We start from the raw sequence: 12,369 nt of genomic DNA, 5'->3' as shown, positions 1-12,369 counted from the left end.
AAACCATGATGTGGGCATGCTCTTAACACCTCTTTATATCTCTTTCAAGCTTCGAACAATGATTCTCCTTGGTTCTGGGTAAATCTAGTTATGTGGTTTCGAAGAACGGCGGTCTTACTTGGGGGAAAGTATCTAGCAAGGAATACTAAAATGAACGAAGTAGTGGATGCAATTTACACCCAAACCACATTACCATGCTACGCTGACTTCGTTAACTACTTAGCAGCTAGGGTGCTTCCGCCAAACTTGACCTACCAACAAAATAAAAAATTCTTCCACGATCTTAAACACCATTATTGGGATGAGCCTCTACTTTTCAAGAGAGGCGCCGACGGTATTTTCCGTCGATGTGACCTAGAAGATGAGGTAGAAAATGTAATTTCCCACTGTCATTCTGCTCCTTATAGGGGACATGCAAACACCTCGAAGACTTGCGCCAAGATCTTGCAAGTCGGCCTCTTTTGGCCTACTCAGTGGAAAGATGTCCACATCGCGATCACAAATTGCGACCGGTGTCAACGCACTGGCAACATATCTAGACGCGACGAAATGCCACTTAAAGGCATTTTGGAAGTAGAAGTCTTCGATGTTTGGGGAATCGATTTTATGGGACCTTTCCCATCCTCTTTTAGTAACAAGTATATCCTTGTTGCAGTCGATTACGTATCCAAATGGATTGAGGCTATTGCCTCTCCAACAAACGACACACGAGTGGTAATTAGACTCTTTAAGCGAATAATCTTCCCTAGATTCGGAGTGCCGAGACTTGTCATCAGTGATGGTGGCTCCCATTTTATTTCAAGGATTTTTGAAAAGCTATTACTGAAATATGGAGTCCGGCACCGCATAGCAACACCCTACCACCCACAGACGAGTGGGCAAGTAGAAGTCTCGAACCGAGAAATCAAACAAATCTTAGAAAAGACAGTTGCCACCTCTAGGAAAGATTGGTCCTCAAAATTACCAGAAGCCTTATCGGCATATAGGACAGCTTATAAAACCCCAATAGGAACCACAACTTTTAAGCTAGTTTATGGAAAATCATGTCATCTGCCGGTAGAATTAGAACATAAAGCATATTGGGCCATTAAGACCCTTAATCTCAACTATACTACCGCAGGCGAGAAAAGAATATTAGATATCCACGAACTAGAAGAACTTAGGCTAGATGCATATGAGAATGCCCGAATCTATAAAGAAAGAACAAAAAAAATGGCACGACAATCGCATATTAAGGAAAGAGTTTAACCAAGGCGACAAAGTACTCCTGTTTAACTCCCGCCTCAGACTCTTTCCCGAAAATCTTCGTTCTAGATGGCCTGGTCCCTTCGAAATTACCAATATCTTTCCGAATGGAGCAATAGAGATAAAAGGAAAAACAAGCAAACCATTCATAGTAAATGGCCAACGGTTGAAACATTACCACAACAGTGATAACAATGACTTCATTGCAAATCTTAAGCTTACAGAGCCTTGTGCTCATTCGAAAGAATAACACCTATCATATTTTTGTCGAGCTTACGACAATAAATAAAGTGTTTGGTGGGAGACAACCCACACTCTGTCTTTAACTATTTAATTTCATCATAAATTTATAATTATTACTATTGCTTAATCTTCATTTCTTTGTTTTCTTCTTTATTTATTTTTCATAAAATTAATCGGCACATTTATGTATTATTGACCATTACTAACTTAATGTTATTATCTACTTGATTTTATCTAGCTACTGACTATCACAATGCAACAAGTAGATTACATGGATATAGTCTTCAGAGGCAGAGCTCAAAGGAGACGTTTTGAGACTCTATTTCAGAGAGAAATGACAATAACCTTGTACCCAGATGAACCAACCATGACCAAATTAGGTATAATAGACAATGTTATGTTCCTATTTAACCAACTAGGCAGGGACACCTTTGCTATCAAGAGAAAGTTTAGTTTCATCACTAGGTTGACTCTAGAATTTCTAAGCTCCCTAGTGTACCTACCAAATCGTGGTATGGGATTTAACAAAGGCCTAATCACCTTTAGGTTGTTTGACAAACACTATCGCTACACCAACAGAGAAATGGCTGAACTCCTAGGATGTCCTAATGGCCCTGATACCTTTACCATCACCCAGGAAGACGTACTTGTGGACAATCAATTAGACCTCTTTTGGGGAAGCATCATTGGAAACAACCATCCTGAGCCAGACCTTATGCAATCAGAGAACATCCATAACCCTGTCATTCGTTACTTTCATAAGATCCTAGCTCACACCCTATTTGGAAAGGAAAAGAACAGAACCCTTGTGTCCAAAGATGAACTATTTATAATGTACTACGCATCACATGCCCGACCTGTTAACGCGGCTACATTCATGATAGCTAATTGATGCGGTGCTTTTCGCAAGTATACGAACGCGTCAGAGTAATATAAAAGATTGTCGAATCCACAGAGACCAAGTGTCAATCTATCGTTATCTATTGTTACGGTGTTTATCTAAGGTAATCGAAATAAGGGGTTTTAGAGTGTACAATGAAAAATAAAGTATTAAATAAAATTCAATTAATAAAGACAGGTTCGAATGTAATTCACATAATCAATTAATAATCCAAGTACTTGCTAATAGAACTACTTATGGGCAGTGTTTCCTACTTTGAAAAGAACCAATTTAACGGGAACTGTCGCTTTCGCGTATTCAGAACCGAGTTGTACTCCCTAATCAAACCCTCTTATTATCACTTATAAAAAGGCGCGCATTGCGTTTGAGTAGTAAACCTATTTTTAAGAAATATAGTATCTTGACTAAGATGAAAAGTATTTTAACCTGGATTTCTTAACCAAAAGAGGTTCTCACGAACCAGACTCTAAACTTATAAACACGTCCAAAAATAGTTTTAAAATCACTTTTCTTTTTAAGTTAAAAACTCCCAATGAACTAAACAAAGCGCTTTCGCTGTATTTGAAATAGTTAAAAACAACTAAGTTTAAAAAGACGTTGGACGGCTTTTGGTCTTACCCAATGGAAATTAAGTGCGGGAAAACTTAAGTTGAAAGTCAAAATAGTCTTTAAGTGTTTCTACGAACAATTGTACGGATTATCGATTCAATTACGGTCCTTACATTCTAACCTTTATAGGTTTAGCTAGACATGGTAAAGTAAAGGTGCATTTTAATTTAAATAAAAGTAGTGTGAGTGCGGAAAGTAAATAAAAGTAGTGCGAGTGCGGAAAGTAAATGAAAGTAGTGCGAGTGCGAGAAATAAATAAAGTAGTGCGAGTGCGAGAAATAAACGAAAGTAGTGCAAGTGCGAGAAATAAATAAAGTAGTGCGAGTGCGAGAAATAAACGAATGTAGTGCGAGTGCGAGAAATAAATAAGGTAAAGACAATGCGGGAAAGTAAAGTAGACAAAGGTAAAGCAATAAAAACTTGCTCCAATCGGAGGGTTGAATAAAGTGCAAAACGGAAATGAAAATGGCGGCAGGATTAACTTCCTTCCAAAGTGCTCCAAACTCGATTACAGACTCGATTACACAGTTATGGCAACACCCCAATGTGAAGCGATTACCATTTTTACAATATTGAATATATGCCTAGATATAACTAAGTTTGTTCTAAGTTTGGATGCTGAAACAAATGAAATCGAGTCTCTATTTATAGGCAAGGAAAATAATGGAAATGACAAGGATGCCCTTCAGTTTGAAATTGGGAGGGAAAAACTTTCTTCTTGTGGCGCTCGCCGCAACACCATGGCGCCCACCATAAGGGTAAATTGTGGCGCCCAAGTGGAGGTAGTGGGAGACGTGGCAGTTGGGGGAAGTTGAACTATGACACGTCATGGCTGGACCCATGGCGCCAGCCACAGTGGGAGCCACAAGTGCAAAATGCTGATTTTTAGTCTTTTTAGCTCATTTTCACTCCTTTTCTCGATCGGGGCTCTAATTAGACTAAAAACCTGAAAACAAAGAAAAACATAGTAATAACATAACAAAATAATAATAAAACAACTAAAATGCATGCGAAATCGGAGTTGAAAATACGGTGAAATTTAGTGTCATCACTAATCTATACCGTATAACACAGGAAGACTATGGACCAATCTCACTGGGAGGCTTAGTGACCGTGATAGCGCATGCAATGGGACTACATTACCCAGTAGTCAGGGTTATACGACCTATGAGTATCCGATTTTGTGTCAACACCGTTATCATTAGAAACCTAGGCTCGGATGTGTTTGAATTCTTCATTAACAGCCAACCAGTACACATGTTTACCCTGCCAGACCCTAGGACGAGTGTACATGATAGGAACAATTGGCTCTATGATTTGGACAGATCACCACCCCAAATCCATGATCACCATGACAATTATCTCTCTGATGCTGAATCGCATGCCCCTGTTATACCTGCTGCACCTCTCACCGATCATATTGCTATCATTGAAGCTGTTCAGATAGATGTCGCCAATCTGAGAGGCGAGCTAAGCACCCTCCGCGTGGAATTCCACGGCTTTACGGATGTAGTGACAGAGAACCTGAATCACATTTACCAACACTTCTACTCGTTCGCTCCTCCAATCAGCAATCGCCGTAATGGCTGATTTATTATAGTGTTACCGATTTACTGACTTTTATTTTATTTTATTTTATTTTCTTATTGGGAATTTTATTGTTATTTACTTTTACACATTGGAATTTATTTAATTACTTTATTACCTTTTATTCCAGTAGACAGATTATTTCATCTTTTCCCGTCTACCCGATTCTTTTATTCGTCAATATTGCGATTAACTTTCATTCCAATGTTTCATGTTTACTATTCCCACACACTATATTAATGGTAAATTAAAAATTGCATGGTCAAAGTAAAATAAAAGCACATGCATGGGAAACCACAGTGCATGTGGCGCTTGCCACACACAGTTGTGGCGCCCATGTGAGGGTTGTGGCGCTCGCCACACACACCAAAAGTGGCACAGGCCACTACACAAGCCTGCACGCGCAGGCTATGTACTGTGGGCCATTTAACTCACCTTTATTGTGATGTTCCTTGCATGCATACAATGCCTTAATGCCATTCAACCAATTTCAAAACTCTTGGACCAAGGCATTGACTATGGTAAATGCTATTTATTTACCAATTAATTTTCCAACCACCTTCACCTCTATATAAACCATCAACATTACCTCAACAATTCACAACTCTCATTCACATATTTCTCTCCTCTCTTGCTTTATTCTCACTATATTACACAAGGAGTGTGAAATCCATTATGGCACAGATGAGGGAATACGAAATAGTGTTCAAAAACGGCGAGTCGAGAGAATTACAAGAGGCGACGTACACGTCTCTAAGCGCCAGAAAGATCGAATCAACAAGGCATGTTGATGAACACTGTTTATATGCCTTAGGAATTCAAGATAGTGTTAACTATATGCTAGACATTTTAAATTTGAATTATTTTCTATCTCTCAAAGACCCTGTCTATGCTCAACTAACATTAGAATTCCTAAGCTATTAATCTTTAGTCCCACACCAACACAAACTGCTCCAGTGGGACTGTCCAGTTTCGTTTATTTAATGTCGAATATACCCTTACATTTTCCCAACTAGCGGACCTGCTACATTTTTCCCATGGGGATGGTGTAGTAAGTGAGGTCCCAGATACTGAGGGTTGGCAACGCGCCTTCCAACTATTTTGGAGGGTAATAACTGGTATAGTCACTCATAGTTTTGAGGGAAACAGAGCCACTTTAATTCAAAATCCGGCTACTCGATATTTCTGCCAAATATTGGCATGCACCATTTTTGGCCGAGCAAATTCTAACAAGGTGAACGAAAAAAGAACTCTTTTATTTGTTCGCCACATTTTTGCCACAAAAGGTGAATACCGTCCCGTTTATGCTATCTCACATGCAGGCCATTGTCAATGCGAAGCGAGGCCCGATTATTTTTGGAGGTTTAATAACCTCCATAGCCAGAGTCCTAGGACTCGAAGAAAAATTCTCCAGACTAACCCCGCTCCCGCATCATGTCATTGACATTGACATGGCAAGGAGCATGAAACTAGTAAAACGAAGGAGTGACGGTAAATTTAATTTAATAATTTCTAATAATGTGTTACAAGAATTTATCCTCCCAATTCCAAATTGCACAGATGTGCGTAACCCGAATAATTATTATTATACTAATGATCTGGTGCCTAACCAAGTCCCTGCGCACATTCCTGAGAATGTAGTTGCTGGCGGGGACACCGATGAAGATCACATTTCGGAGCAAACTGCTCCCACTACTGACCCGCACACCACACACACTTCATTTGAAAATTTTGCAGGTACATCTTCCAATCAAAGACCAAGAAGAAATATGGCACCAGCCACTCTTGATGAGATTTATGCTGAACTGTTGCGGCGTAGAGAATTAGACGCTCAGCGAGACCTACAGATCCAAACCATGGGAGCTCAACAAATTGAAATGATGCAAATCCTTCGCCAAATGCAACATGATGAATACGATTATGCCTTTAGGACCGAACAGAACATGTCTGGCTTGATCGAAGAAATGGCAACACTGACAATACGTGTGGAAGATATCCAGAACCATACGCCACCTCACCAGCCAGGGAATGATGGACGTCCACGTACACATGACAGAAGGCATCAGTAGCAGCATAACTAGGTTCTACCTTTCTTTCCTATCTTACGTCATTGCATTGGGGACAATGCAAGATTTAAGTATGGGGGAGGAAGCTTTACCGCTTTTTATTTATCGCTTTCTAGTTAGATTTAAATTATTGTTATTTATTTTTGTTATTTTAAAATTTTTATGGTTATTTTAATTTTTGTTAAAGTGTCAGTCGAGTTAAATATCAATGTGCTATTGAGTCTTTATGCGTGATTTCCGTTATTTACTGATTCTCCTGTTTACTTGAGCCATACAATTTTTTTACAAAAATCTAGACTTAGAGATACAGTGCATCTTTTGAAAATTCTGAACTATAAATCAAACTGAGGTTGAATTGTAGAGATTTGGAAAAGCTTCATAAGATCGGTATCGCTTTAACACCTTAAATCTCCCAAGTATTAGATCAACTTGAGTACTTGTCATGCCATAGCCTTAAATTCTATCCTTTAGTATTTCCTTAAGTAGTTTATCTAGCAGTCCGCACCATCCTAAGAGCACACTACACGAGAAGTCGATGAAAATAAGTGTACGATTTCAGGATTAAAAGAAGAAAAGATTACAAAATGTATGAAAAACATTGTTCCCTCTAAGTTAGGTGACCCTCACCCGGTTATTTAGCCCAACGGTATAACCATCTTCAAATGTTATTTGAGCCAAAGTGCGAAAAAGAAAGAAATAAATTATGATGAGATCATAGTCACTAACATACTATCTTGCTATGAATGTGAAAGGATAACGGGCTTAATGTGATTGCGCCAGAATGAAAAAGGATAAAAAGAAGGTTTAGTAAGGTAGGCTTAGGCATGACAACATGATTCAGATTGGTCTGTATAAGAGGGAGACTTATGGTTGCAACATTGCGACTGTGTGTTCTAACGATACCCTTAGTGTGGAAGTGAGTACCTGTTAATACAATTTCGAACCAAAGTAATGTTTATAGACTAGAATGAGTATCCGAATGCAACTGTGTTTTCTACGAGTCTTGATAATATATGCTGCAAGTATTTTACAAACCTTTTTATTCATGTATGCGGCATTTGCTTGAGGACAAGCAAAGGTTTAAGTATGGGGAAGTTTGATAACGCGAAAACGTATCGTATTTTTGGCTCCATATGCATTGATTTTTACTCGATTAACACTTATTATTACACAATATTTTATGTTTATTGCAGGTATTTATCGATTAAAAGGTTTACCACAAGAAAAATGGAAAATAGCAAAAAGGAAAGAAAAAAGAAAGAAAAGAGAAGAAAATGAGGTTTCCAAAGGGATAATGGGCCACCAAAGCAAATGGGCTTGTGGCGCCCATTATCCAAAGAGTGTGGTGTTCGCCACATTGGGCCAAGAGGGAGGTGGCGCCCGCCACCAACCCTTGAGAAGTGGAAAACAGTTGCTACAAGAGTGGCGCTCGCCACTCATCATGAAGCTAGGGTTGTGGCAACCGTCACAACCTAGTCTTCCTATTTTTCCTCCACTTTTTTAGCCACGTTTTCCACTACTTTTGCTACAAATGAGGAATATGGAAAGGATATAAAAAAAGACCTCTCAGACTCGCACGAGATATCTCTCTTCTTCCAGTTTTCAGTCTACGATTAATTTTTGTTCTGCTTTATTTTTCTTTTAGTTTCTAGGCAGTTTCTTACCATTATAAAAGTGATAGTTTCTCCACATCGGGGACTATTACGGTTTATTATTTTTTACGCATTTGGGATTCAGTTGTAAGGGGTATTCATTGCCAAAGCCTACCGGAATTATTTAATCAAAGATTCAAGATTCAATTTCAGTTCTTAAATTGCAATCCAGGTTTATTATTGTTTACTATTTTATTTATTTATGCCTTACTGTATGTTTAATTCCCTAATTCCCATGTCTGTCACCGGATATATATCCGGCTAAACCTTAGGTATCGGTATGTAAAGACCGTCGAAACGACGGGATTCAATAAATAATTGGTGTTAGTTTTTACTAAAACTTATTTTTCCGGTTTTAGTTTCTTAATTTAATCAAACTGTTTTTTGTACGAGAGTACAAAACAAACTAAGGTTACGGTCAACAAGAACGAGAGTTTGGGATTTTAACCAGATAGATGAGACTAGGCATTAATCCTAAACACAGCGAGAGCGCTTTAGGATTAATTAAACTTTATCTATATTCAAAAAATACTTTTAAATTCAAAATGAGACCGCGAGAGCCAAGCATTCTAGTTTAGGAGTATGGTCAGAGTCAATAAAAATGAGAGTGTGAGACTAAGTCCTTTCTATAAATAATTTCTACTGAAGAATATTTTAACCAATAAGATTACACCAACTATATATTGAATCCCCGAGGTTTAATGTATTACATACCGATATCCCTTATATCTTATATCTTTATCTCTATTCTATTTTATAGTATTTCTCTTCATCCCTCCAATCTTAGAGCAATCATTCGCCTTAAATTTACATAGTAACATCAGACCACGATACGTTTGATTATTAGTCCTTGTGGGTTCGATAATCTTTAAAACTACGCGATAGGACTGTGCACTTGCAGTCACGATTCATATAGACTTACCAAAGTCGTGATCACCTAACCCTGCTTCTGAACCCTAACCCTAACACGAACCTAGAAGGAACCCTCAATGACCTTCATAACCTACTTAGATTCTTCATCATGTTCATCATGAACATGATGAACCTTCACCATCATCCTTCAACCCTAACCCTAAAATTCCAGAACTTCCTTAAATCAAACATAATTACGATACCAACAACGGTGAATCAAAGACCTCATCCCCTCAACCCCCAATCAAACATTAGAAACAAACAAATTTTAACCAAATTCTGAAACCCTAAATACAATAAACTGAAACCCTGAATCCTATTCAACAACATAAATCAAAAGCAAGCAACAACATTAAACAAGCAGTTAACAACAAATAATGAGTAAGGGACAAATCCATCAACCTTCAAAGACGAGGCTCTCTCTAGTAAGGTAAATACCTTTTTAAAAATTTGTTTTGTTTGCAATTCCTCTGGCTCATTCTTCTTCTTCTATGTTCTAATACCATGTTCCTTATTTTATGTGTATGTGAGGTCTAATGGGAGCTTGAGCTCAAGAGACTTAGGTTCAATGAAAAAGCCTGAGTGTCAATCTGACAAGAGCTTTGGTGTTTGGTGGTGGATCGTAACAACAATTTAGGTTTTTATGATCTCTTTTTTTTGTCCCCTTTTCAATTTTAATTTTAGGTTTTTATAGAAAAATTATTAGGTTTAGAAATTATGTTGGTTGATTTAGATTAGAAATTTTAGGATTTGATTTAATTAGTTTTTTAGGGTTTCTAAAATATTGTAAATTTAAAGGTTTGTATCTGGTTCAATTTCCCTTGTAAGCTTTGATTCAAATGTATCTCGATTCAAATTTGGAAATGTTTAATTACCAAAAAAATTTATTATTGTTCAATTTGATCCATTTTCAAGAGTTGCGTGCTTAGGGATTGGAATGAACCAAGTCAATATTTTAACCTGATACCTTAGATCCCTTGGACTCAAAGACCCAACCCAAACACCGAAATGGACTCACTAAAGCCCACTCTTAACACATACTCCTAACTTATAATAACAAAAATGCTAAATACATCATACTAATAAAATGTTCAACTTTAATAATATATTCTAATAATAATTATTATACTTGATGACAATATAACTATTAATTAAATTAATATTTTAATTGATAGTTCATTCTAATTAACGGGACATCGAAATTAAAAATTAAATAACAAATACTTAATGAAGTCCAAATAAGTTCTAATATTTTCTAACAATATTTAGATATTAACAATATATTCTAATTAAAATTAACAACTAAATAATAGGACTAAAGGAAATCCAAAATAGTAATGAAATGAAAACAAAATTCAGAAGAGTCAAAATGATCCTTCTTTGAATGTTTAGGTCCTTAAAGTTAAAAGTTAATTTGATGACTTGAATAAAGGGTTCTGGTAGATTAATGCCCTCTACTCTAACTCAGATGAATGGAAAAAGGACTAGTCAAAATTTGGGGTACGACAGTGCTGATGAATGAGTTTGAGATGACTGATCTGGGAAATATGTTATATTTTCTAGGGATGGAGATTTTGTATTCTGAGAAAGGTATCATTTTGCATCAGCTAAAGTATGAACTTGAACTTTTTGACGAGATTTGAGCTGACAAATTGCAAGATTGCAATCATACTTGCTGAAACGAATCACAAGTTGAATTTTGATGTTGAGGGTGATGATGTAGATGCTACAACTTTTAAACAGTTGGTTGGCTCATTAAGATATCTCTATAACACTAGACTTGACATTTGTTATGCAGTTGGAATGGTAAGTAGGTTTATGAACAAACCAAAATGGTTACATTACCAAGCTGTTGTCAGGATTCTGAGGTATATTAAAGGGTCTATGAAGTATAGAGTGGTATTCCCTTCTGGTGTTAAGTTTGAATTTAGAACTGATGTGTTATTCATATTCTGATTGGTGTGGAGACAGAGTTGACAGAAGAAGCATTTCTGGATATTTCTCAAATATCTAGGAAGTCCTATTTCTTGGTGTTCTAAGAAGCAACCAGTTGTTGAATTGTCAACCTGTGAAGCTGAGTACATTGCATGTGCTTTGTCTACGTGCAAGCTATTTAGCTTATGAATTTGTTGCAGATTTCAAGGTCAAAGTGAACAAGCCTGTGAAGCCGATAATTAACAACAAATCAGTCATAAGCCTTGTCAAAAATTCAGTGTTTCATGGATGAAGCAAGCATATTAACACAAGGTTTCATTTTTTGAGAAATCAAATTCAGAACTGAGTGCAATAAGTTGTACACTGTAGTACTCAAAAGCAACTTGCAAATGTGCTGACTAGAGTTGTCGAGACTAAACACTTTATCCATCTAAGGGATGAAATTAGTGTTGTAGAATTTAATTAGCTGAATATGAATTAAGGGATGATATTAGAAGTAATTCATATTCAGAAGCAGTGTTCTGACTCAGAAGCAAAAGCTTCTGAGGTTGTTGTTCCAAAAGCAGTGTTTAGCTTTTGAGTTGTAGTTGATTTTAAGTTTTCAGAAGATACACCACTCAGTTAGCATAAGTTAGCATTTTAGCCTACTTGACGTTATTTTCTGTGTATATAAACCAAACGTGTAACAGAATTTCATAATGCAGTGTGAATAGAGTTTCTCTCATAAAAATTAGTTAGACCTATTTTTTCTTTCTCTTCTTTCTCTCCATCTTCATCATCTTCATCGTCAACCTTGTGCACCAACAGTATTGTAATACGTTAGAATTTCAATCACATCACAATGATAACAGACATTTTTGAATTTTCAGAATTTAAGAGTACTACATGGGATGTAGCGAACAGCCCCTATTTTTTCGTCAACTTTCAAAATTTCTAATGCCCGTAAAATCAATTTAAATCGATAAATCAAATGCTTTAAACAAATTTAATTAAAAAAATGTAATTAAACTTCATAAAATCTTTGATAAAATATGAAGAAAGACATAGAGAAAATAGTTAAAAAAAATATTAATTACAATTTAGTTAAAAATTAAAAATTTAATTAACCTTAATATTAAAGCTGTTTTTTTAAGAAATATATACAAAAATGGAGTCTCTTTCCCCATAAATAAACCATGTCGAAAATTCTTTTTTACACACATGAAAAGAGGTGGCAACA

General features: G+C 36.6%; 1 non-coding gene across 1 annotated transcript; it reads left to right on the top strand.

Annotated features, from left to right (window-relative positions):
- On the top strand, positions 1 to 107 carry LOC127089541 (small nucleolar RNA R71). The gene has a single exon (XR_007791122.1). It is a non-coding gene; the product is annotated as a small nucleolar RNA R71 (small nucleolar RNA).
- Positions 108 to 12,369: the final 12,262 nt, after the last annotated feature.

The sequence above is a fragment of the Lathyrus oleraceus genome, chromosome 5, assembly GCF_024323335.1.
Source record: "Lathyrus oleraceus cultivar Zhongwan6 chromosome 5, CAAS_Psat_ZW6_1.0, whole genome shotgun sequence".
Taxonomy (NCBI): domain Eukaryota; kingdom Viridiplantae; phylum Streptophyta; class Magnoliopsida; order Fabales; family Fabaceae; genus Lathyrus; species Lathyrus oleraceus.
This window is presented reverse-complemented; position numbering and strand designations above follow the sequence as displayed.